General features: G+C 42.0%; 1 protein-coding gene across 2 annotated transcripts in view; it reads right to left on the bottom strand.

Moving 5' to 3' along the window:
* Window positions 1–9,889, bottom strand: part of fstl4 (follistatin-like 4) — a 228,075-nt gene extending 218,186 nt beyond the window's left edge. For both annotated transcript variants that reach the window (XM_075486657.1, XM_075486658.1), the window contains exon 1: window positions 9,672–9,889. The gene's annotated coding sequence lies outside the window, so the exon portion shown is untranslated. The remainder of the gene's footprint in view (window positions 1–9,671) is intronic.
* Between the last annotated feature and the right edge of the window lie 15,885 nt (window positions 9,890–25,774).

Raw genomic sequence — 25,774 nt, 5'->3', positions numbered from 1 at the left:
TCTGTTAATCGAAAGGTCAGGGGTTCAATTCCAAGCTTCCCAGAAAATATGTAAGCGTGCCCATGGGCAAGACACTAAATCTCATGTTGTCTCCCATGTATCCAAAGAAAAAAAAGTAGCCTTTAATTCAGTTTATGCTAAGAATTTCTGTCCACCTCGAATTTCGTTCTATGAACTACCTTGACACACACACACTTTCAAATCCCCAATGGGCCACTTCAGCAAGCACAAGTTGAAGTTTTCTACGTGGCTCTGCCAGTAACCTGACCTAAACATTATTTTAAAACCTTAAAAGAGCAATGCATGCCAGACAGCCCAAAAATGTCACTAATCTTGGAGCTTTCTGCAGTAATAATGGATGAAAATTCTCAGGCATCCTCAGCCTTAACACGCAGTTAATGATCAGTGGCTTTCTGACCTTTGATTTGCAATATTTCACAAGAAGGCTGCATTGCATAAAAGAACACCTGGCACAGCAGTTTAAACAAGTGGCCCAAATGAGCTCATGGCTCACTGATAAAACGTTCCAGCAGCTGTGGTAACTATGACAAAAGTTAAGGACGCAGTCGGATCAATTCCTGACATTGTTACTTTAGACAGCAGTGTATTCGCAAAGCTCAATATAATCCTTAAAAAATCTGACTGACTAAAGTAGCGTGTAGTCAAACTCAAAACTTACATGCAAATCAGCCCTGCCTGCAGTCATGTAGCCTCTCTGTTTGTCTCCGTAATGCCAGTGGGAGAGAGGCCTTTTTAGCTGAGCTATGAGGTGATCAGGCTGAGTTCTCCTTCCTGCTCTTCCTGCTCCAGCTCTGCACCACTCCAGGTGGGTTTGCTGTCACAGTTACAAATGACACATGCAGTTCCAGTGCGACAGTCATTCCCCAGTTGGCATGCGTCTTTCCACCATGCAAGTTGCTGAGTGTTTAAAAAGGATTGCAGGGACCGAAAAAGCAACACCTGTGAATGCTGGAACTGTATGATATGCATTTCACCAGCCTCAAGTAAGATATTTTGCATATGAAGCCTCGCTTTAGGCAATGTTTGCTGCACAGATGTAATTTCAACATTTTTATTCATGCACGTCAAAATATCGTTCTCATTAATTGAGATGATGTTCTTCAGCTATTCAGTGTGACAGAACTGTTAACCTACTACCTAATGAAAGTAGGATATAAAGAGAAATGGCTTCCGTCAATCACTGTAACAAAGTAGGTGTCACATTTTTCCTGCATGGCCCATTTTGGAACAAATCTCTTTGCACGCTGTTGCTCTGAGTGCTGCCTCAAACTGATGCTCGTCTTCTGTAAAATATCTGTTATCAACCTGCATCTGCCAGCATGTCTGCCCGCACTCAGCTTCAAACAACCCCCTCCACAGATGGCTGTCTGTGTAGTATGAAATAGAGCCACCAAGAGAATCGCCTGTGCCCAAACCGTTTCTCGATTCCCTCGTCTACATTTCATTCTCCTTCCTGTGTGGTTGGAGAAGATACTGACAGTGTCAGTCTGTCAGCCAGCTGTGCATCAAGATCACAAGTTCTGACCGCGGTTGTTTTTCACACACTCTGGGTGAACAGGGCACATCCTGTCAACCTTTCCCCCTTATTATTATTAGTCTTTTATTTCCAAATGTGATCTAAATCAGGATAGTCTGCAGTGGTGTTTTCCAGAATACACTTATTTGACTTATTTGGAAAGATAAGGTTATAAATAGTTACTCATCGTAAAATGAGAGGCTTATAAGCACCGCCCCTTGAATCTTTATCAGTCCAGCAGCCAGACACCTCAGTTCAAGAGATCTGGCTCAAATAGAAAAGTTGGAAGTAATTAAGAAAAAAATCATACAATTACATATGATTTCTCATTTGGAACAAGGGAGGGAATAATTGGATTTTTTTCTCTCTTTTATCTCTCTGGTAAAGTTGAACTTATTACATTAATCGTCCTCTTCTCTTCCTGATACCAGCCCACAGGCTGTCCCTTTAAGCCCTCAGCGATCTCTAACCTTTAGTTATTAAATTGGTTTTCCCATAGTTTCACTCTAAACAAAAGACTGTTTTTTTTTTTTTTTTTTTTTTTTTTTACTTTTTTTTAAACTTTTTTCACTGTTAGAAATAGATCATTTGGCTCTTTGTATGGTGTGACTATGCACTTTTCCCTGAAAGCAGTTCCCCTCAGCTCTATTGTGCCCCTTATGATCTTTAGGATCATTGGGCCTCATGCAACAACCATTCATACGAACAGATGTCGTGCGTAGGAGTGATTTAAGAGAATTTGCGCATTCACCAAATTTTTTCGTATTTTACGTTTTCTATAGTATAGGATCGGGACTCGGTATCGGCAGATACTCAAAATCAAATGACTCAGACTCGGGGGGGCAAAAAAACCTGAGTGGGACATCCCTACTTGTATTAACTTCCCATTTCTTCGCTTTAGCACGTCCCGTAATTCCACTGTTGACACTGCTAAAAATGACAGATTTTCCTCTTTTGGATCTCTGAAAGCAGAACTTCAATCTCAGAGCCCATAAAGTTCTTTTTGCACATTGATGCCATTCTCATGACTCAACACTTCCTGGCACAGGAGAGAGGAAGGTTACGCACCTTATATGGTATAATTTTGGGCGTGGAGTATGCAAATTCACTATCCTCGTGCAGCTGCACTTAAGTACTTACGGGTGGCATTCATCATTTACGCAGGTCGTTTTCACACTTTTTCCGAAGTTAAGAGCGTTTGTTGAATCTGACGTGGCGTGTTCGTACAAGACCTTCATACGAAAAAAGTGAGAGAAATTTAGAATAAAAATACGAAAATGTTCTTGCATGAGGCCCATTATTCTGCTAATACAGGTCACAACTTTTTTGTGTTTGGCCTGTGCCCTCATACATCCTTATTACGCTACCTGTCCAGCATCAAACCACAAAGTTCACGACTAGAATGTGAATACAGTGGGGACTTTAACCCCTGTTAAACTTCTCAATAGAGACTCAAAAAATACTTAACCTCAGTGTCAAAAAATACTTTATTGGAATAGTGTGCGGTATAAGTTCAACAAGCAAGAGATTGCTGGTTTTGATCCAAATCTTTTTTCACAGCTTTTTTCTGAGTACATTCACTTTTCTACTTCCATGATTAAATCCTTTTCTACTTTGGTCCCACTCGCTAATGGTAACGGTTAGAAGTTAGAATTAGAAGTGCCTGGTTAGGCTTAGAATTGATGCACAAGGTTAAGTTTAGATGTCAAAAATGGTTCAATTTTTTTTTTTTTTAAATAATTGTTGTCATGGACGATGGAGTTTTGGACTCACAAAAAATGTCATCTCACAATTTTGAAGTCTGAATTGTGAACTATAGTGTACTGTATTGAACATGTGGACAAACATCCAGTCACTGGCATTTGATTCCATGTCCCTTTTCTACACTTGTTTGTCTTTTTTATCACTTTATGCATTTCTGCCTTAATATGTAAATGAGGGGGGTCTGGCTTTCAGAGTGTTATGGGCTCAATTTCTCACCCATTGTTTGGAAATCAGATTAGACAGATCCGGTTCCTCCAAAATTTAGAAGTTGTTTATAAAGTAAGAACAAAAAGCTTCACTCCATGAGCGACTGCTTTGAGGCCATTCTTCTGACTGCAAGTTGAGGTAGCCGCAAGCGCTGTTTGCCTTTTCCAATTCCGGTCTCTGTGGCTGTGTTGTAAAACAGTCGCACTCTGAACGGCAGCTCCTGTTATTTGCATTTGGGATATGTAAAAAGAAAACACTGACATAAATGGGCTCGGCTAAGAAATGCAAAGAGGAAATTATAGAGACATAAATAAATGCTAGTGTAGCCAAGTGTCCCTTTACATGCCCTGATGAGACAGCAGCATTTTGATGACATGACGACTTGAGCTTTTAAACAAATGTTAATCAAACAGAGGTTCATGGTATTATTCACAGCCACAAATTTTGAGTGCTTGTTAGTATTTCAGCATGGGGAGGTTTTACTGAATGTGGTACTGACTACAAATATAATAGAGTGCCATGTTCCCAAACTCAGAGTAAAGAAGAAACTGTGTCACTGATAGTTGGGGACAAAGTGTACGTTTTAAGCACAGGGAAATAAGCTGAAAAAGACACTTGGTTCACAGAGGAATATCACTTTGATATGTGTCTTGTAATTTCATGCGACAATGTATATTTCAAGTAAAACAGAAATTTAAAAAAGTTCAAAACTTGCCAATTGCCAGTTTTCGTACTATATTATAATGAATGGGGAAATAATGGTTGGCTTTGGCTTGCACAGTATAAAGGAGAGTTTATTTAACTGGCTTAAAACATAGATAATGTCCTTTAATTGAAGCAAACAAGAAGAAGGAAACATACATCTTGTATTCAATATCTTCATATGAGCAAAAGTTGTTCCATGGAACTCTACCAAATAAATCTGAAAAACAAAAAAAAGGTGAGAAAAAAAGCCACCAGTACAGTGAGTACCACAAGCACAGAAAAGAAGATGTAAGCAATTTTTTAAAAAGTGCAACAGTTGTCCCAAAAAGGCAGAAACCTCAGAGTTAATGCAAAGCAGATTGTGGTGCTTTAAATCCAGATACCCATATCAACTTCCAAATTAGCCAATGTCTGACACCTTCTCTTTACCACTTTCTTTCTCGGTAAAAGAGACAGAGCCCCAGGCTGTTCGATGGCAATAAGATCCAATCTTGACACGAGAGACAAAAAGAAAGAACAGCGACTTCTTCTTCTGGATCACATTCTATTCTCTTCCTGCCTCACATTGCTTTTCTAATATTGACTTTTTCCCCTGATAAGTTTCCGTGACCAGATTGGCAGCCCCTGGGTGTTAGAGCCCACATCCTGTTTGTCAGGTGTGTCTGAAAGACACACAAACAGAGTGACTTGTTAAATCTATAAATCCCCTACAGGCTGCATGACAAAGGCATAAGAGCAAATGGGATATCGGGGGAATCTGCTGTGCCACAACAGGGTGGCCTGCCTGGCCAAAAGTACTGCATCTGCTAATTGTACGGCAGCAGCAATGTGCCAAGCAAACATCGTGAGAGAGGTTTGCATTGGAAAAAGCATAAATGGCTCCTCTGAGGCACTTTGTGGTCTGTATACATAATTATGGCTAGATAAAGAGTAAGTAGATCACTATGTGTTGTCATTTCAAACCTCATGCATCACTGAAGCAGCCAGAAATTAATGCATGTGAAGAGGCAGAAGATTCCTCCCAAATAACATACTGAAATATCAATATCCCTGCATACATCATTGACAAATTTAACAATTAATTTCTCAGTGCCTTTGGTCCTCACTAGATGCTGCCTACATGAAATTACAATTGCCTTCATGTTATACATTTTCTCCATAAACCAAGAATGAAGGGACTTTCCCGTCAAATTGATATTTTAAGGGGCTTCACATGCATTATTGACAAGTGGTAATTCTCAGCCCATGCTTGTACTAATTATTGCTTCACAATGCTTCACAATTCAGAATGTGACATTTTTTGCCTGAAATAACAGAAAAAGATAACTGAAAAACCAAATTAGCAGACTAAAAAAATAACTTTTAAAGCCTACCCCCTAATCTTTCTTTATCGTACCATAGGTCAGATTTAAAACTTTCATTAACTTTGTTCCAAAAGATCAACCTCATTTGATCAAAATCAAGTGATACCCTTCTCCTAATAAACTTACACTGTAGCACAGGTTGTGAAATACAGTGTAGAAGCAAATCTAAATCTTTTAAGAAAATTGCATCTTAATTGATTATTTCCCGAGCAACTGATCTCTAACACTAGTGGTCATTGCTAAGGTGTCAAGAAGATCTTTATCAGCTTTAGTTAAACATTAAATTAAACACAGTTGCTTGGATAAAACTACTATTTAAAGCTCCAATTGTTAGAAGATCTTTTTACTGCTAATGGTCTGTAGAGATCCGGTCACACTTGAACCCTTCAACAATTTTATTTAATGAAAAACTGATCACAAAAGAAGTTCAGTGAGTAGAACTAATTGGGCAATGGCTTACCCACCTTTCCAAACAGAGGAACTGCTGTTTGGGAGTTTTAAACAGGTGAGTGAGGAATAACTGCAGAAAGGACTCGGCAGCTGCCAGACTAAAGTCGATGCTGAGAAGAGATACGCCAGGTGACCTTTTTGTAACCCCTCCACACATTCCTCCGTCTCTGCCTACTTTTCCATCGGTTTGCTCCATTCAGGCACAGGAGGCAGTGAGCTCTATTTGGTCAGAGCTGCTCTGCTCGTGCTCTGTGCTCTTATGGGATGCAGCAGCAAAAGGTCATTTCTCGAAGTTCAACACTGGTGATCGGAATTTCAAGTGAACTGTGTTGCCTACAGTTTGCTGCCCTGCACTCTATGGGGAGTGCAGGGGACTTATGAGGACAGCCGACAGGCACAGTAATGGGTTGTGGAATGAAAAGTGTGCAGAATGTAATGGAGCAAGTTACCAGCCTACCTCAGTTTCTGAGTCATTCTTATTAAGTGCTTTTCATTGTCATGGGTCTCATTTTAATCAGTATAGGTAGTGTGTGTGAGTATGTACCCTTTAAATCCATGAGGAAAATTTTAATCAGTTCAATTGAAAACTAATCTTGTAAGCCCCATCTCAATGAGTGCAGACTACGACTCTCATCTTGTCATGCATTTTGGACCTTAGTTTTGGAGTATGGCTTATTACACTGTTGTATTTCTTAGAAATTTGGAAATTAAAGCCATGAGATACATAAATGAAGGCAAATAATTACATATGGTTAAACTGTAGGGGATAACTTTGAAGAGGGGGAATAAACTCATCACTATTAATCAGGCAAACTTTGCACCATGCTCTGTTCTTGACTATTTAAACAGTGGTGAATTAAAATTACTTCGAAAATATTACTTTATCTTCATGAAATATTAATGAAATCCTAGTCAACAGCTATTTCTGTGTGATTGTTGACTGAAGTTCCAACTTTATTAAAAAGGACTGGGTCATACCTACTCAGTATATGGCACTGACAAGATAATAAAACAAAACCTGCCCACAACTCATAACCTCCACCAGCAGCATTTAACTATTTGTGTTCATATATTCTACATGATATGCCATGATAAATGTTATCTATGTGTGGTGGGAGTTTAAAATATGGTTTTCATGATGGAGGGGGCATTGTATCTGCAAAGAAGACTTTTAGTAACAAGAACCTTTTGCTTTGACTATTTGACCAGTTGCTGCATGATATGAAATACTTGTACATAAACAGATTCTGAAACCATGAAAATCTTTGTCCTGCAGCCATCCAACATTCTGTCTAAAAGACCAAAATCAACACAAGATAAATCACTTCTATCTTTTTGAGGAACTCTTTAAACTAAACAATGTAAAAAAAAAAAAAAAAAAGGTTATTTGCACAAAAAACATTGCAACACAGGCTTCCTTCTTTTTCATTATTTTGAAATATGAACAGGTGATCAGTCATGTAGACAAAGATTAATTTTTAATCAAAACCACCATAACTCAAATTCATGTGTCAGCTGCATATTGAAAAAGAGCCAAGAGCAAGACACTGAACTCCAACCTCCTGTTCTGTTGTTGAGTCTAAACTCTGACCATTTCCAAGCAGAGTATTACTAGACAGGATCAATTACATGTTCCTTGTATAGTTATACTGATTTCTAATAGAAATGGACATTGGTTTCTTGGTTACCTAATGTACAAAGTGTATTTGTTAAAGCAACTCGAAATCAAATCAGCCCATAACTGCAAAGAAACATAACGATTGACACTGTGTAGCCGTTTATTGGAGAAGGAAATCTCACTGTACCATTTGGTCAGTGTCACCCAAAAGGTCAATTACCTGCGATGATGTATTTAAATGCAGTCTGGAAGCCTGGATAAATAAGCAACCAGGTGCATATCAATGTCATACAAAAACTGTAGAAGCATGTGAAAGCTCTGCATACACAAAGGCGTATTGTACCTCTTCTGTTATTCTTGAGATTCATTCTTTATCAAAGTAATCCCCACGATTTATAGCACACATGCATTCACGGCATGCACGAATGCTGCTTTAAGCTGCTTCTGGTTTTGCAGAGTTTAATTGGTTATCAGCTGAGCCCTCCAGAAGCCTAATTCAACTCTAATGATTGGATTGTTATTGTGGGGATTTGTTTTTGTGCATGTGGATGTGTGTGTGTGTGTGTGTGTGTGTGTGTGGATGCTGCGGTGTATCTTCATTGTCAGTGTGAGTCATCCCACTATTAAGCCGTCTCTGAAGCAACAACCAGCTATAATCTGCCGGACTCTCGGTAATGGCTCTCTGTAAGACTGCTAATAAGTTACACACCAGACTACAAACTACAATATGCCTGACTGAGTCACTATTCTGGGTTACATCTTTATTTTTCAAGCTGACCCCAGGGCATGTTTAATGACGGGTGATTAGAAGTGGTTTTATTCTAGTTTTCGTGCCACTTTAATGGTGTTATTTGCTCTCACCAAGTCTTTACTGATTTGACTTACACATCCTAACTGAGTTGCTTGTTTCTTTTCCCCACCTTCAAAGAACAACAAAACGTAAATTGAAGCGCTGCATGTCGCACACGCAGAATCGGCTAAGAATCACTGTCATTCGCTTCTCACTCAAGAGCGAGACATTGACCCAGGTCGCAGCATATTTTGCACGTGCGTTTACTGTTCATGCGCCTGGCTATATGTTCCAGGTGGAAACGACATCGGACAAAACTACAAGTAGAGTGGAGCAGGAAGGGAAGGTAAAGGGCAGGGAATGGGAGACTGGAGCGTTTTCAGCACCACGGAGAGCTCCTGCGCTGTACAACACGGCAGCGTGCGCGCTGAGCAATCCTCATTTCCGACTCCGCTGGCCGTCACGGAGGTTTTTCTGCTGCTCTGCCGGATCCCTGGTGACACTGATAGGATTTTCCCATAAGAGAGTGCCGAAGCAGCTCATTTAACACAATCAGACATGGAAATCTCCTTAAGGCTTTCCTTCCCTTTCGCTCTTAAGAGTTTTTGCGTGCTGGTGAGCCAATGTGCCTCAATTAGATGAAGTCTTGCCAACGTCCTGCCAAATGAATTGACCGACTGGTGGGAGCGTGGGAGGTTAGGGGGTGTTGCGACCGGGAATCCATGCCAGAGTGTCCAGGGAGGGATACGCGCGTCCCAGTGTTATAATTCAGTTCTTCTGCTGCTTGAGGGAACCTGGCGCATCCGGACAGGGAAGTCCAGTCGGAGCCATTTATCGACCACCGTCATGTTGCTTTCGAGCAGGTAGAACCTGGTACGGTTAGGCGAGGGTACCAAAGCTGGCATCTGGTCATATTAAATGATTAATCACTGCCCGGTTTGCGCCAGACACAAGGCGACAAACCAGGCAGTGTAGTTAAACACTGTCACAGATTGTCATTGACATCGCCCTGCGCTAGAAGGCTGCACCTCACACATCCCTCTCAGGCTGGAATTTCTGGCGTTCTCTATTATTGATGGCATTGTCCTCAGATAAAACTAATTCCAATTTAAAGCCACTCTCTTGACAGCTTCCATTCCCTCACACTACAATTGCAAAGCAACAACATGCACACAAAACAAGCAAACTTGTGAGGAAATAAGAAAATAGCCGTAGTAAACAGAGCCTCCTCCTTACCTGTGATATTCCGAGGCAAGAGAAAGAAACGAAAATCGTGCAAAATGCTACAGGCTTCCACGCAGCGACTCGTCCAAACTGTGCTCAGTAGTTCCACCTCTCTCCTCCCGCTCCGATTAATTATGGGGCTGGTGTATGAGTAGCAGCTGCGTTAGTAGCGACGGGTAGCGCGTCTCAACTCTCAGCAGCAGCTTGTCATCCTCCGGCTCCACGGGCTGGATTCCTCTCAGCGCTCGGCTCCTGCTCTGCCCTATTTCAACTCCTCTCGCTCCGCTCCGCTCCTGACGTCAGCCGCTGCACGCCAAACGCGCTGCGGCTGCAGATTCATCTCACAGGAAAGCGACACCTGTGTGTGCGTGAGTGTACATGTTTGTCTGAGCGCTCTAACATCAGTGCACACAAGACACCTTGCCATGGATAAAGAAGAGAGTAGAAAACAGCAAATTTGATGATTCTGTTGAAGGAGTTTTGCTTAATTTCAGGATTGGTTTAAGTTGAAGCTAAGCATAAATGTGACATACTTTTAAGGTACCCTAAAGTTTAATAAATTAATGTAAAAACTTGTGTGATAAGAGTCAAAGTGGAGCGTCTGTTGCAGTATGTAATGGCCTTTGGTAAGCTCTGAAAACATTTAACACCACTCGGCGGTTGAACCTGGACATGATCATCTAGACAGGAATAGAAAAACAAAGTGACAGATGATAGGGATGTTGCTGCTCCTCAGTCCCTTAAGTGAGAGCGTCCGGCAGATGTTGTTAAAGGTAATATGCATTTTTTTAATAAATGTTTTACCCTTTGACCCTGCAGGGCTGTCTGTCAGCTGACAAACACTTGCAGCATCATTGACTGATCAACAGCAGAGTGATGTTAGAAGCTTCACGATGGACGGACCAGAACAGAAAGAAAAAAATACGTTGGGAAAAAAAAGTGTTTTATTGAAAAAACAAAACTGCTGCTAAATTGCACATTTATAACAGCTCATCTCCACATCGGTTTAAAAGCTCATTAGTCAATCCGCAGAGTTAAGAATACTAATGTCACATGGTACGAAAGACTGTCCTCTATTCACCTTTTTGCGTTCAAGTGGAAGGAAAGAAGGATTAACTGCGCATGGCACAATTAGTCCTACATACTGTATTCTAAAGAGACACTGGAATGGTGGCGCCCCCATCAAAATTGTATGTGGCGCTAAAACATTTATGCACGATGTAACATTTATCAAGACAACGACAAAAAAGAAGAGGAGGGAAAGCAAGAATCAAAGAAAAGAATGCAGGGGGATGAGGAAAAAAGGAAAGAATGAGAGTCGGTCATGACTCCTGATATTTTGGTGCTGTAAGTTGAAAAAAGAAAGACACTATTGTTTCTCTTGTTGCTTCTTTTACAATTAAGTAGAAAATAAAAACACACCTGTGTCCCTCAAGTGTATTCTAACAATGGGCGCATACTGGGCACTTGCTTCAGGTCTTAATGGTTAAAATGTTCTTATACCATTTGTACTCATCTGGCAATGAACAGCGATTTGCGAGAAAGTGGACAGAGGAAAGTCAATTAAAAGGCTGTTGAGAGGTTGATGTGGGCCAAGTAGAGAAAGAGGCAGCTATCTGAAGTGAGAGTCACACAAAAACAGATATCAGATGTAACTTTCTCAAATGCAAAACATTAAGTACTTCACTCTATTGTTACCTATAGCTTTTTTAAACGTGAATTACACAACCAAGCAGAGTAATGGTAAACCTCAAAAGCCTGAAATCTCGGGTGAAATTGTACTTTTGTGGTGCAGGGAAGGATGATTTTGTTTGGCAGTAGCCATGTGGCAGATCAGAACTTCTACAGTTGGTTTTGTTGGTGTCAAGGTTACCATTTGGTTGATAGTCTGTGGTTTCTATTAAGCACCAAATAACTTCCATACCTGACCGAACTATTTTTATTTTAGAAAAGTGTTTAGCAAAAGACGGAAAAAAGAAGGAATCGACAATAACTGTAATTGCAAATTATCTGCAGGATTTTGTGAAAGATATGTTGAAATTCCGACAATCTGCCGAGGGAAGATCCAAGGTTAGGTGTTTGTCATTGGTGGAGACTCATGTGGAGTTGGAACAGTGCAGAGAACTCTGGGTTTCAGCACCACGGACAGAGATTCAATGAGAAAAGAAAGCAAGCAATGGGTACATTTGTCCACATGTAGCAATGTCTTACTAAAAGTTGTAAGATGGCCTGGTAAGTAAAAATGTATACTTTTGTAACCTTGAGTAAGAATATTTACTAATTTTACCTGTGAGGGGTAAGTGAACCAGCAATCTCTTGCATGAACGTCAGTAGAGAAACATTATCTACCACCCCTCATCCTTTTCATGAGTGACAAAAATCAATGTCTATAGCATATGTGCGTTGTCAGGTAGCAATATGTTGCAGACAAAAAATGTCATCATGAAGCAACAGTAAATGTGGGTGGATGTTGTACACCTCCATCATCACATAAGCTGTATTTTCATATAGATGAAGCGAAATGAAAGTGGAAAAAGTAGTCATGGTTCAATTTTAGGACTTTTCTTTTGTAAGATAGATCACTTAGCAGGTGGACTAACACAAAACGGACACAAATTAGTCTCGCTCTTTGCAGAAAAGTCCATCCATCCATCCATTTTCTATATCCGCTTAATCCGTCGGTCGGGTTGCGCGGGGGGCTGGAGCCTATCCCAGCAGTCGCAGAAAAGTCCTCCTTTAAAAAAAAAAAAAATAATTGTTTTACTATTTATTTGTGAACTTTACTTACGAATATAATGTATTAACTTTATTTATTTGGAAGAGTCCAACTGCAGTAAAGCAAAAAATAGGAAGCTTCAAAATGATTAAACTAGAGCTTGATTTTATATACCTTTAGTATGGTGTACAGTTCTACATTAGATGCATCATACTGCTATTTACTCTACTATCTAATCCACTTAAATAAAAATCTTTTCCACAAAATTTATTTTTATACTCAACTCAACTTTATTTATTTTAAAACAGCCGTGACTGAAACAAAGTGCTGTACATGAATAACAACACAAAATATAAGGCATAAAACATAAGAACAATGTAAAAATAATAATAAAAAATACTGACAAACAAAGTATCTCCTTTTTTTTTTTATATGAGGACATTGTTTACACCTCCCTGTTTTTCCAAGGAACACCCTGAGAAAACACACAGACATGTACAAGTTGTGCATGTGCGCACATTCCTCAACCCAACTCCGTTTCACTGAAGTGGAAGTGTTTGGATCCATATTATTGACAAATTCAAACCAGATCTATTCATAAAACCAAAAGGTCTCTGGGCACAGCACAGACGAATGGAGCCTGCTGTAAGCGTCGCCTGAGTGCCAGATCAATCACACCTAAATGCTCCAAATACGAATTAACCCTCAAAGGGCTCTTATAGACCACAGCCTATGCATGAAATTGTAAATGGATCATCATGTGTATATTACCCACAACTAAACCCATGTCTGGGCAAACTTGGTTTTAGACTAGTATGTGTCCCTGGAGCAGCCACAGCAGCATCATGATCTCTGTCATCATTTGCTCTCGAGTGTTTGTGCTAGCAGCCATACATCACAAACATAATATCTCCCTCCCTCAACCTTACAGGCGCTCAGGCATGTGTCGGCACTAAAAGGTCTGTCTCACATAGGCGCTCCCTCTGAGACAGAAACACAGGGAGATAGAGCCATGACTCTTCTTTATGTGTCTTTCCTTCGGCTAACCTCTGCTACTATTGATGCGATTCACACACATACAGTATTCTGTACACACATTTGAATCATTTACTACACAAGAGACTTTTTTTTATTTTTTTAAAGAAACTGAGACACTGCAAATACACAGTGCAAAAGTTTAAACTAATTCATCTGCATAATGTCACTGGTTTTAGAACTGTCTGCTGATAACAGAACTGATGGTTGTCACTCCACTTTAGCCTAAAGGATTTAATGATTTCTTATAATAAAAAAAAAAAAAAGCAATGTTTATGTATGTTTTTCAGATACATTTTTCTTGTCATTGTTGAGTTTTAACTTTCATTTGAGGATACAATGATGAACCGTGTTTCCTGACAGTGTTTTATAGAATTCTTCCTGAGTGTATGCAGTGATTATTAACACAGAATTGTACAATTTTTTTTAACACATTGCTGCCTGAGGGCCTGATTACCGTGACCATGGATTAGTTTTCTGCCTTGTACCTTGCATTTTGAGATTTGTCCTGGTTTTCATAAAACATTTAATGAATTGCATGCACCTTCTTTGAAAGTGTATGAGTCTTTCACAGAGCAGAGACCTTCTCCTCATCTGTTTCCAGAAGTCTCAGCCTCTCTGATCCTCTTTTCATGCCCCAACTTGTCAATTATCCAAAATACTTAGTGAGATGTTTCACCATGTGTTATTTTTCTTTGCTTCTTTTTTTGTTCGCCCTAATCTGCTAACACGTTGCTGGCATAAAATTTAAAGTTTTTAAATAAGCATTGCAACACTTGATAGCTTGACTTCTGTTATCAGTTAAAGTTAACATTTTCAAACTATGGCTTGCTGTTAACATTCTACAAAGAACTGTGGTTTGTTTTGGAACTTATTTCACAAAATAGTTTTACAAGTCAAGGAGAATGGCAGATTATCCCCAAACATGAACTCTGCTAACATTATCCTTCTACAGAAACCAGGAAAATACCCTGTACGTCTATCCAGCTACCACCCAATATCACTAATAAATGTAGACCTCAAAACAATTTGCAAAGCCCTCGCCAAAAGAGTAGAAAAAAATATATATAACTCCCTTATAATACATCCTGAACAGAGAGTTTTATAAAGAGTAGACACTCATCCACTAACACACGCAGATGAATTAATCTCGTAGATTATTCTACCATCAACAACTTGGAAACCATAATAGTCTCTCTAGATGCTGAAAAAGCATTTGATCGAGTTAACTGGAAATTCTTATTTGCAGCATTAAACAAATTCGGGTTTGGGTCGAACTTCATCAACTGGATAAGGAGATTATATAGGTCCCCAAATGCATGTGTCAGGACAAATGATCAAATTTCTCCAAGCTTCAGTCTGCAGTGTCACGTGGTTGGTTGGCAGGACACGGACTCAGAGGTGGAAGGCAAAAAGACTGGGTTTTATTCACAAAAAACAAAGTTAAACAAAAGGCTCGGCTGAGCCAGATAAGACTAAACTGTGGGATAAAGCAAATCAAACTTTATATAGCACCTTTCATACGAAAAAGCAGCACAAAGTGCTTTACATAATAAAATCAATTCATGCATAAACTCACACACAACATCACACCGACAACCACACTGCACACATACCACCCCCCCCAACATGAGCAACATCAATAACAACAACAATCAACATTAAATACATGAATATTATTGAAACAAGACAAGACAAGACAAGACAAAAGAAAAGACTTGACATGAAAAACACTTAACTTTAAAGGCATAGCTTGACGTGGCAAGGGAGTGGTGCTATCAGGGAAAAGATCTCACAAAAAGACAGGGGAGCCTGGGAACTAAATAGTGAACTGGGAGTGATTGGTGACTGAGTGCAGCTGGGGACAAGGATAAACAGGTGACATGAGTGAAACTAATGAGCTAACAGAAACTGTGGGGAAAGCAATGGCAAACTAAATACAAGACATGAACTCAAAAACCAAGACATGACAACCTAAAACATAAAACTAAAAACATGAGGAAAAACCCCATGGGCGTGACACAGAGAGGTACCAAACAGGGTTGCCCACTTTCACCCTCACTTTTTGCCATCTTCATCGAACCTTTAGCAGCTGCTATCAGACAAGATAGAAATATTAAAGGCATCCATCCCACAAATATTGAACATAAAATAAGTATTTATGCTGATGATGTATTACTTTTCCATCAGAACTCACAGACATCTCTCACTCACACGATCACGCTCATAAATAAATTCTCAGCACTTTCTGACTGCTCTATCAACTGGTCTAAGACCACAGTTCTGCCCATCAACGGTAGTTTCCAGAATATACCTGCTATCATTTTACAGTCAGGAAATATTAGATACTTAGGCATATACATTTCCTCCAGGCTCTCAGAGCTAACAAAGCTAAATTATGTTCAACTCTTAAAGACAGTAGAGGATGATTTCACTCATTGGAAGTCATTACCCATATCACTGGGTATGGGGAGAGTCGCTACCATTATAATGATGGTATTACCAAAAGTTAACTACTAGTCTTCAATGATCCCCATAAAACCATCCGCTACTTGGTTTCAGATTCATGCATCTCCAAATTTCTGTGGAAAAACAAACCAACACGTATTAGTTTAAAAAACTCTACAGAAGACCAAGGACAGTGGTGGATGAGATTTACCTAATTTTCAGCACTATTTCTTAGTCAATAGGTTACAATATATATAAAAATGGTTTAAACCTAGCCCACTAGTAGCCTGGCGACGCCATCCTACGTACTTCCGCCCAAAGATTTTGGCTCCGCACATAGTCTGGCCAAATCCCCCTACCTCGGTTCGCTCAGTGTTTTGCCAATCAGCAAACAGTTGCGAGTGGTGACGCAGAACTCACGCGCGGAGTCCATTGTAGTCCATATAATTGTAGTTCAACCGCAGCGGAAATAAACATGGCGACGGAAGAACGCTAGAAGCTATCCATGAAGTTGTCTCAACTCTGGAGAGCATTACACAATTAAAACAAGAGCAAGAGGAATGCCTCGTCAATTTTGTTAGTGGCAAGGATGTCGTAGCTCTCCTTCCAACTGGCTTTGGGAAAAGTTTGATTTATCAAATGGTACCGGTATAATGAAAGCGGATGTGGGAAGCGTGATTCGCGAGCTAGAGCCTCGCGAGAGTAAGCATGAACCTCGGCGCATTACCTACGTCCTTTCTAAACATTACTGATTGGTTAAGGGAACTCCAATGAATTTAAGTTGCTGAGTAAGGTCCCACCCTCCATGGAAACGGATTCCTCTTGGGTTTTTCCAGACTGTTTGACGGAGTCAACAGTCGGCTTTCGCCCAGGCTAGCCCACTAGATGAACCATGGATAAATATAGAACAAGCATTGTGTGATAATCTGGAAATCTCTGACCTGCCACTTATTAGTACAAATGTAAAACATCACAAATGTTTTAAAAGCATTAACATCAGCACCTCTCTGACAGCCTGGTGGGAATTTCTTAAAATTATAATGTCCTCACTTCTCCCGTGTAAACTTACACCCATCTGGAACAATCCTGCAAAACAAAAAACTCTATGGACTCCATTACACTATGGAAGAGCAAAGCAATAAAACGACTGGAACATGTAATCCAAAATGGAAATTTTATTTCATTTGATGCGCTCACAACATGGGATAGGCAGCAATACATTTCTAGAATATCAACAACTTAAGTCTATAGTAACTAAGAACTATATTCTCCAGCAACCAGAGTTACAATTCCCTGTTAGGGTAGCAGAATTTTTAAGCATCTGCACACCAAAAATGCTATCAGAAATATATAAATTACTGGCTAAGATGGATGACACAATTTCTTTATCATCCTCAAAATGGGAGGCAGATCTATCCTTCAGTTCTAATTCTAACCATAACTTCTGGCCACAAATATGTTTGAACACCTTCAGAATGACTCGAAATCCTAATTTGCAGCTCATACAATACAACATTATTCACATAACACATTATACAGGACAAAGGATGTTCAGGATGGGTCTGACACACTCAAATATCTGCTCATATTGCACAGATAACACACCTGATAATTATGCACACGCTTTGTGGTTTTGTGCACCTATCCAGAAGTTTTGCCGTTTAGTGGCTATGCGCCTTGCCTTTTTTTTTGTCCCATTTATCAATTCATTTTGATAAATCAAAGAGCAGCCTACGGCTACAAGTTCATTCATTTATTTTTGTCAAGTAATAATTCAATGCCATTTTATCTGAAAGCCAGACACAACAGGTAGTGTGTGCATTTACACAGCGACAAATGTGGTAGCATTAGGTGAGGCAATGCTGAGTTTAGACCTACAAGTAAACAACATGGAATGATCTTGCCCTCCCTATATCACTAAATGATTATTTTTCAACGACTGTACAAGATACATGAAGCCACGCTAACCGAGCCTGTAGCGAGGTACAGAGGCTTCAGCAGTCAGATGGGTTGACGACAATCCTTGCTGCCGGCAGAATCGAAACTTAAAAAGATCCGAGTTGGCAGGGATTCGCTACTTGCCCGTCTGACCGCTGAATCGCTGGCTCTGGGTGACTCAGCGGTCAGACGGGCAAGTAGCGAATCCATGCCAACTCGGATCTTTTTAAGTTTCGATTCTGCCGCGTGACTCGACTGGCCATGAGTCACCCAGAGCCAGCATGATTCGCCAGACTCAGGCACCCGCTTCCTTGACACAGAAACAACTCAATATACGATCTGACCGAGCAAGGATCCGTCATGAAGTGGCGCTGGCTTAACTAGAGAAAAAAATGCAACGGTACGAAGTTGGAACATAAGTCGTGTTTTTATTGAATAATAAGAGCCGAGCGCGAGCAGAGTGAGCCGTTCGAGCGAGCAGTTACGAGTCAGCGGGGATTCGTCCCGTCCGGACGGATCGCAAGTCAGGACGGATCAGTAGGGGGCATGGCTCACTTAACCAACAAACGGGCTCGTGACAAACGGGGCGGGAGTTAGGTTTCGTTTCACTCAGTGTGTGTCTGTGACTGTGTGTTCGTGACTGAACACCATGCTAGAGATTAGAATGACTGTAGCCTAGTAGGCAACTAAAGAGGGATATATATTCCGGTTTCATCATTTCTCTCACGACAAAGGTGCAAGAGCGCTGTAACTGCCATTTGTTGACATAATGAAATGCCGTCTGGCTCGACTCTGGCGGATCATTTTTTATTTTTTTTATTTTTTATTTTTTTTAAGGTGGATCAAATGCATGCCACCATCCGGTCTGCCCGGGTGACGTATTTATCCGGGTTGAAAACCGGATAACCCGGATTTTGTTACAGCTCTAGTCTCGAGCCAATAACAAGGCTGAGTTATACCTCTTTTAACTGCGCTTGCGTCTTGCGCTTGCGTCTTGCGCTTGCGTCTTGCGCTTGCGTCTTGCGCTTGCGTTTGCGTCTTGCGCCTTGCGTTTGCGTCTTGCGCTTGCGTCTTGCGCTTGCATTAATGGCTCGAGGCGTTTATGTTTCATTTTGCTTTGTCGGCGGTTGTGTGTGCTGTGTGGCGATTCATCGCCAGGACAGTAGGTGGAGTAGCGGGTTTTTTCAATGACAAGCCTACTACGATGAAAGGAAATTCACCGCCAGGACCTCTTCGGCAAGTCTTTCGTCGACTGGATTCATGCTTCTTCTTCTTCTTCGAGTGAGAGGAGTGCGAGTGGAAGAGCTGAGAGAAAGGCTAAAGGCTGAGTTATACTTCTTTTAACTGCCCTTGCGCTTGCGTCTTGCGCTTGTGTTAATGGCTCGAGACGTTTATGCTTCATTTAGCTTTGCCGGCGCTTGCGTTTGCTGCGTGGCGATTCACCGCCAGGACAGTAGGTGGAGTAGCGGGTTTTTTCAATGACAAGCCTACTACGATGAAAGGAAATTCACCGCCAGGACCAGAGCCCGTCTACGGAGAGCCTCGCCACTCTCCGTAAGCCCCATTGTATGCAGTCCCACCAGAATTCCACTGGGGGTGATCGCGGGCGAGTCCAGAATGAATGGGGGTCTATGGGGCTAAACGGCTAAATATATTTATTTCACCTGCTTGTCGTTGAAACATTGCATATTTTATTCTAGATTCGGCAAGTTCAATATAGATTATAGGTCGAAAGTCGAATTAATGAGTATTTATGTCCTTTCAATTTCTTTCAGTTTGGGTCGTTGTTGGCCATAAAACACTAGCATTCTGCTAATGAATGCTGATTGGTCAGTGACATGCGACTGATTACGACCAGAGACCCCGCTTGATGGCAGCTGAAGCCAAAGCAGTGGAATCCAGAATGGAATATGAAACAGAATCTTAAGGAGGACCTTCCCGCTATTAATATTTAAGTTAATATTTGTGTATAGTAACTTATTTCTTCCTGCGGGCACTTTTGTTTTCAGATCGTTATATATGTATTGTGAAAGTACATGGGTATAAATGGAATTTGAGTCTCTTATTCGTGTGTTCAACGTGTCAATATACATGGTTTAGTATTAGGACCTTAAAAAGCACAGTAAATGTCCCGCTCAATAATATTAAACAATCGTTTTTATTCCGCCATTCCTTCACGGCCTGAATTCTGCAGCTTGACTGTAAATTGCAGTGGCAGTAGGGGGGGTTTAGTAGATAGATTAGGGGGTTAGTTAGGTTTGTTAGATTAGGTTAGGTAAAATAGGTTATTTTAGGACATTAATAAATATATGTTTAACAACAAGGGCCTACTTTTGGAATCTTTACTTAAGTTTGTGTTATTATTTTGCATACTACATGCAACAAGTGTTACTTATTTAGTCAATTTATTCATTAGTCCTTTGTTTTATTAAGAAAATCAAACTCACTGAACGTGTCCATGCATTCAAACTGAGCTCTGTTGGTATAAACTTTGTCTAAACTTTGTTTTAATTTTCGCTATTGCCACCGTAAGTTGGCTAGGGCAGAACTATGGAAAGAAGTATCTATATATAGCTCTGGGCTAGGGTACATAGCGACCGTGCTGAATTGCCTGACGGGCTCTGCAGTGACTCAGAACTTGCCGTAAAGCAGAACGTACGCAATCTGTGACGTCATCACCATTTTTGAACGGCTTTTTAGAACAGATAAGTGAACTTCAAAAATGCAATATTCAGCCGAGTGTATTTTTTTAGTCCCCCCTTTTGAATGCAACTTTCAAATTACTTGACAAAAAATTATATCCTGAGAAAAGTGGATTTTTAGGGTGCAACCCCCATAGACCCCCATTCATTCTGGACTCGCCCGCGAGCGCCCTCACATGGACAGAGACACCATTTCAGAAACCGGAAGTTACCGAGAGTGGCAGTTCTCGTCCATTAGACATTCTCTGGCCAGGACCTCTTCGAGTGGATTCATGCTTCTTCTTCTTGTAAATAGCCGGTATTTTGTCAGATTTTCAACACCTTGGGGGTCTAAACGACTACTTTCTCGCCTGAAAATGTTTCAAATGTTGCTAAAGTTATATATTTACAGAGTTTATAGCTTAAGGGAAATCAGCTTTTCAGGCTGGCTGATTTCGGCTCGGACAGGAGTGAAGTGCACTGTGTGTAAACGCTCTGCATACTGTCAGATCGATGAGTATGCCGTTTTCAAGTAGTAGGCGGTTTCAAACACAGCCAGTGGCTTGCGCTTGCGTCTTGCGTAAAGTGTAGAAAATTGAGGTGACACACGCAAGCACGCAAGGGGGGGCTTGCAACCGCGCAAGGGCTTGCGTTGCGTCTTGCGTTACCGACTATAAACCAGGCTTAAAGGGGTAGTTCGCCATTTTGCACATTAAGCCCTGTTTTTAGGTAGTCTGGGGTGAATTATAGATGTTCTGATCACAATTTGGACATTTGGTGCTGAACGGAGCATTTAGGTATCCACTGCGGCAGCCCACCTTTGCATTGAGTCATTGACCACTCAAGCAAACAATCATAAAACGGCATTAAACTTTCGTTTGCAGAGACATGAAACTCACCGTGTGGTCTGTGGTGGACAGCGATACGTTGGCTCGAAAATCACCGCGAAATACGCTTCCAGAGAAGTTATATTACCATTATTGTCCGTCTTCATTGATTTGTATTGTACACAAACAACGTACTATCGCCACCTAGTGGCTGGATGTCTTGCTGCTGCTATTCAACGGTGTCCGGAAAAATAGGTCCACCAAATGCTAAAACAACTGTTAGAAGGCACATTTCGCTGCGATTTTCGCACATCCAGCCACTAGGTGGCGATAGTGCGTTGTTTGTGTACAATACAAATCAATGAAGACGGACAATAATGGTAATATAACTTCTCTGGAAGCGTATTTCGCGGTGATTTTCGAGCCAACGTATCGCTGTCCACCACAGACCACACGGTGAGTTTCATGTCTCTGCAAACGAAATTGCCGTTTTATGATTGTTTGCTTGAGTGGTCATTGACTCAATGCAAAGGTGGGGGGGCTGCCGCAGTGGATACCTAAATGCTCCGTTCAGCACCAAATGTCCAAATTGTGTTCAGAACATCTATAATTCACCCCAGACTACCTAAAAACAGTAGCCTGACTACGTCATACTCACGATTCTAGTCAGAATGTGAGTCTGATACCGCTCAATAGAGATTTGAGTATGGGGCGTGTTTCAACCGAACCAGGAGAAAAAATGCCTCTTCGCTCAATTGGATAGACCTACAACCAATCAGAGCAACGTAGTATGTGACGTAGATTAAGCAACACACACATTTGTTGTAGGAAGGACGGCAAAAACATATTTTCTATCGATAAAAGCCTTTATCGCGTTCCTCTGTTCGTCTTTCAAAATGAATGTAATGTGGAGATCCTGTAGAACAGACTCAATGGCAGAATCTACACACCCTAGCTCTCCAGCGGCAGCCATGTTCAGCTCTTTAGTGACGTAGTCGATAATGTCCCTGTTGATCATCTGTCCATCATCGTATAAAGCCCGCCCTGGCAATCTGATTGGGTCGACCGATTCTTGGTCGGGCATAATGATTTCCCAACTGAGCAGAGCCAGACCGAACTTCCCGACCAAAACTTTTATGGGCGGGGCTAAGTTCGGCTGGCACCCAGGCTATAAAAACAGGGCTTAATGTGCAAAATGGCGAACTAACCCTTTAAGTGTGAAAGTGGTTTTTCTAACCTTTATTCACTATCCTTGTTTTCTCTGGTAAATGTTTAATTAGTTGTGTTTGCTCTGCGTACTTTGTGTAGTGTTGTGAGGTTATTTTCGGGGTTTTTTTCGTAATTGTTTGGTGCGCTTCCCGGCCGCAATGGCGTCTGGCGGCTTCTCCGCGCTGTCCCGGAAGCACGGCATCCGAGTTGGTGCCGGCTCTCCGTGCAGCTGGAGGATGTTGCATTGGCCGTGGGGCAGGTCATCGGGCACGGGTCGGTAAAGTCCGCTGCCCGCATGAACAGCGCAATAGTTTTGTTCGTGGCGAAGGTGGAGCAGGTGCACAGCCTGGTGGAGGCGGGCATCACGGTGAACGGGAGGTTTGAGCCGGTCATGCCGCTAACGCAGCCGGCTACTAAGGTCACCCTCTCCAACGTGCCTCCCTTCATCACTGATGAGTTCCTGGTGAAAGAACTGTCTAAACACGGTAAGGTGGTGTCTCCCATCAGAAAGGTGCTGTCAGGCTGTAAGTCCCCGCTGCTGAGACACGTGGTGTCTCACCGCAGGCAGCTGTTCATGATCCTCAACAACCGGAATGAGGATCTTGACTACCGCTTCCGTGTCCGTGTGGATGAGTTTGAGTATATTTTGTTTGCGACATCGTCCACTGTGAAATGTTTCGGTTGTGGTGAGGAGGGACATTTAATTAAGGCCTGTCCCGGCCGCGCTGAGCCGGCTGCACCCGCGGAGCAGCAGGCGGCGGCCATTAAGGCCCGGTCACACATCCCTCCACGGGCATATCGCGGCCGAATCACGGCCAAAAATTTCTGCCCGTGAAGCAGACGCTGTGGAAAATGTGCCAAATTGGCTTACCCGCGGTTTACCTGTGGTATGCCCGCGGAACAGATGCCGGCGACTGTTCCGCGTCCTTATCGCGGGTGAAGCGCGGCGGTACCGCGGCCTACCACGGGTATAATAAAGCAGCCGAACCGGGCTGTAGAAATCATAACCGCTCAAGACACAGTCCCGTCAAGATGGCACCGAAGAAGCAGCGTGCGAGCAAGAAGCCGAGGGCGAAGGCAGCAAATGAAGGCAGCCCAGTGCCAGTGGAGGCCGCCAAGAAGCCCAAGGCAGGAGTCACAGTGGAGGTGCAAGCTGTCGTCCACTCTGCTGCCGAAGTTCCGAGTGTTCGTGGCGAGGTCGAGGCCAGTCCTGCTGTGAGTCCAAGAGCTGCCAGTCTAGAAGAGGAGGAAGAATCTCTTGATGGTGAGTACAATTTATGTTATAATTTTTTAAATTTTTAAATCTTCGTCAATGAATGGTGGACCACTGTTCGTTCAAAATTCATTCAAGACAGAATTGTCAAAGTTGTTATGCATTATGGAAGATAGCAGTAGGAAATATTTTTTTAAAATTATTTTGCGTACACTATTAATTTTGAGTAACGTGCAATGCATACTGTGATTATAAACAATTTAATGGGAGGATATTTTATCTCGTGTGCCAAATTTGGAATGAAAAGCATGTCGCTGAAGAAATTACCCCCCCCCAAGAAATTATTATTTGTATGTATATTTTTTATAAACGAATATTGTTCATTAAAAAATACTTTTATTATTCTGCCTTTTCAGGTGTTACATCTGCTGCCACCACCACTGCTGCCACCACCACCACCCCTGTGACCACACCCGCTGCCAACACTGGGGAGGGCGCCATGCGAGTGGAGGAGGAGGATCCTGTGTCGGAAGAGCCTGGTTCTCCGAAATCCCCGGAACCCACCCCACGTCAAGAAGAGGAGGAGGAAGAGGAGGTGCAAGAGCCGGGTCGCAAAAAGCAGAAGGGCAAGGGCAAGGGCAAGGGCAAGGGCAAGAGGAAGGCTGATGGTGCTCCCAAGCAAGCTTGGAGTCTCCCAGACGAGGTACAGCAGGATATGGTTGAGTGGCTTCAGGGCAACTCTTACCTTTGGCTCCGGAGCAGCAAGGATTACCATAAGAAGAAGTCAGCGTGGGAGATGAAGGCACAAGAGATCGGGGTCACGTTCAAGCAGCTGCAGAACTGGTGGAAGAACGTTAAAGATTGGTACGTAAAGCTATCCAAGAAGACGAGTGGCCAGGCAACAAAGCTGTTGACGGATAGGGACAAGTGGGTGCTGAAGAACATTGCCTTCTACAAAAGTAAGTACATGTCATTACATTTATTTTAAAAATTTTGAAATTTCAATCAAATAGTTCAATTTATTAATTTTATTGTATACATTTTTGACAAATTTGCCTTAATTTGTTTATTTTTGTAAAGACATTTAATATATTTCTTCGCTTCTTGCGCCCTGTAGTGTTACAACAAAAACACTGCAATATCATTCATCCTGAGGACACACAGTATATTTCTCATATATATTTTAACATAAAGTTTATTAAACTTCATTTAACTTTATTCAAAAACTACATTTCAAAACTATATTCCAAAAGTATATTCCAAAAAATTGTTGAAGTGATGAAATGTATACAATGCTTTAACATGTTTTAATGCAAACTGTCAATGCCATCATATTAAACAAATGTTTAACTTGTTTCAGGTTCCATCACCACTGAGGCTCCAGACACCCTCGTCAGTCTGCCACGTGCCCTCTCTGCTAATGCTACTGCCTCGTCTGCTGCATCTGCTGCTGCCTCGACCTTCCATGCACTGCCCTCGCTGGAAACTCATGACTCCGTGGAAAGCCAGTTTAACATCCTGGAAGAGATGGAATTGGCAGCAGCGGAGCAGGGCTCGACCACGTCTAGTCGCCGGTGCAAGAGGAGGAGGAGGGATGAGGAGAGCCTAGAGGAGGAGAGCTGGATGAAGGAACTGCGTTCTACCATGAAGGCCAACCAGGCACTGCTGGAGAAGCTGCTGGAGGAGAGGTCTAAGGCTCAGTCAGACCGAGAGGCCTTCACCCGCTATGTGTCTGATACGCTCCTAACTGCTCCCCAGGAGCAGTACTCTGTCATGAAGGAGCTCATCACGGATATTATGCGTGAGGGAGGACAGGGTCAACGTGACAGCAGCCGTGACACTCAAGGGCCTTCTTCATCATGGGCCAGACCGGGCCCCTCAGCGTCTGCACCAGCAGCATGCACAGCCTCCTCACAACCCTACTGCAGTCAAACCTACTACAAGCAGCAGCAGTACTACCAGCCCATGCCCAACTACGACCAGTGGAGCAACTGGCAGTATGGTGGTGGTCAGCAGCAGGTTCTCCAGCAGCAGCACCAGCAGGTTAC

Source organism: Odontesthes bonariensis, chromosome 16 (genome assembly GCF_027942865.1).
Source record: "Odontesthes bonariensis isolate fOdoBon6 chromosome 16, fOdoBon6.hap1, whole genome shotgun sequence".
NCBI classification, from domain to species: domain Eukaryota; kingdom Metazoa; phylum Chordata; class Actinopteri; order Atheriniformes; family Atherinopsidae; genus Odontesthes; species Odontesthes bonariensis.
Note: the sequence above shows the minus strand (reverse complement) of the source record. Positions and strands in the feature narration are given on the sequence as shown.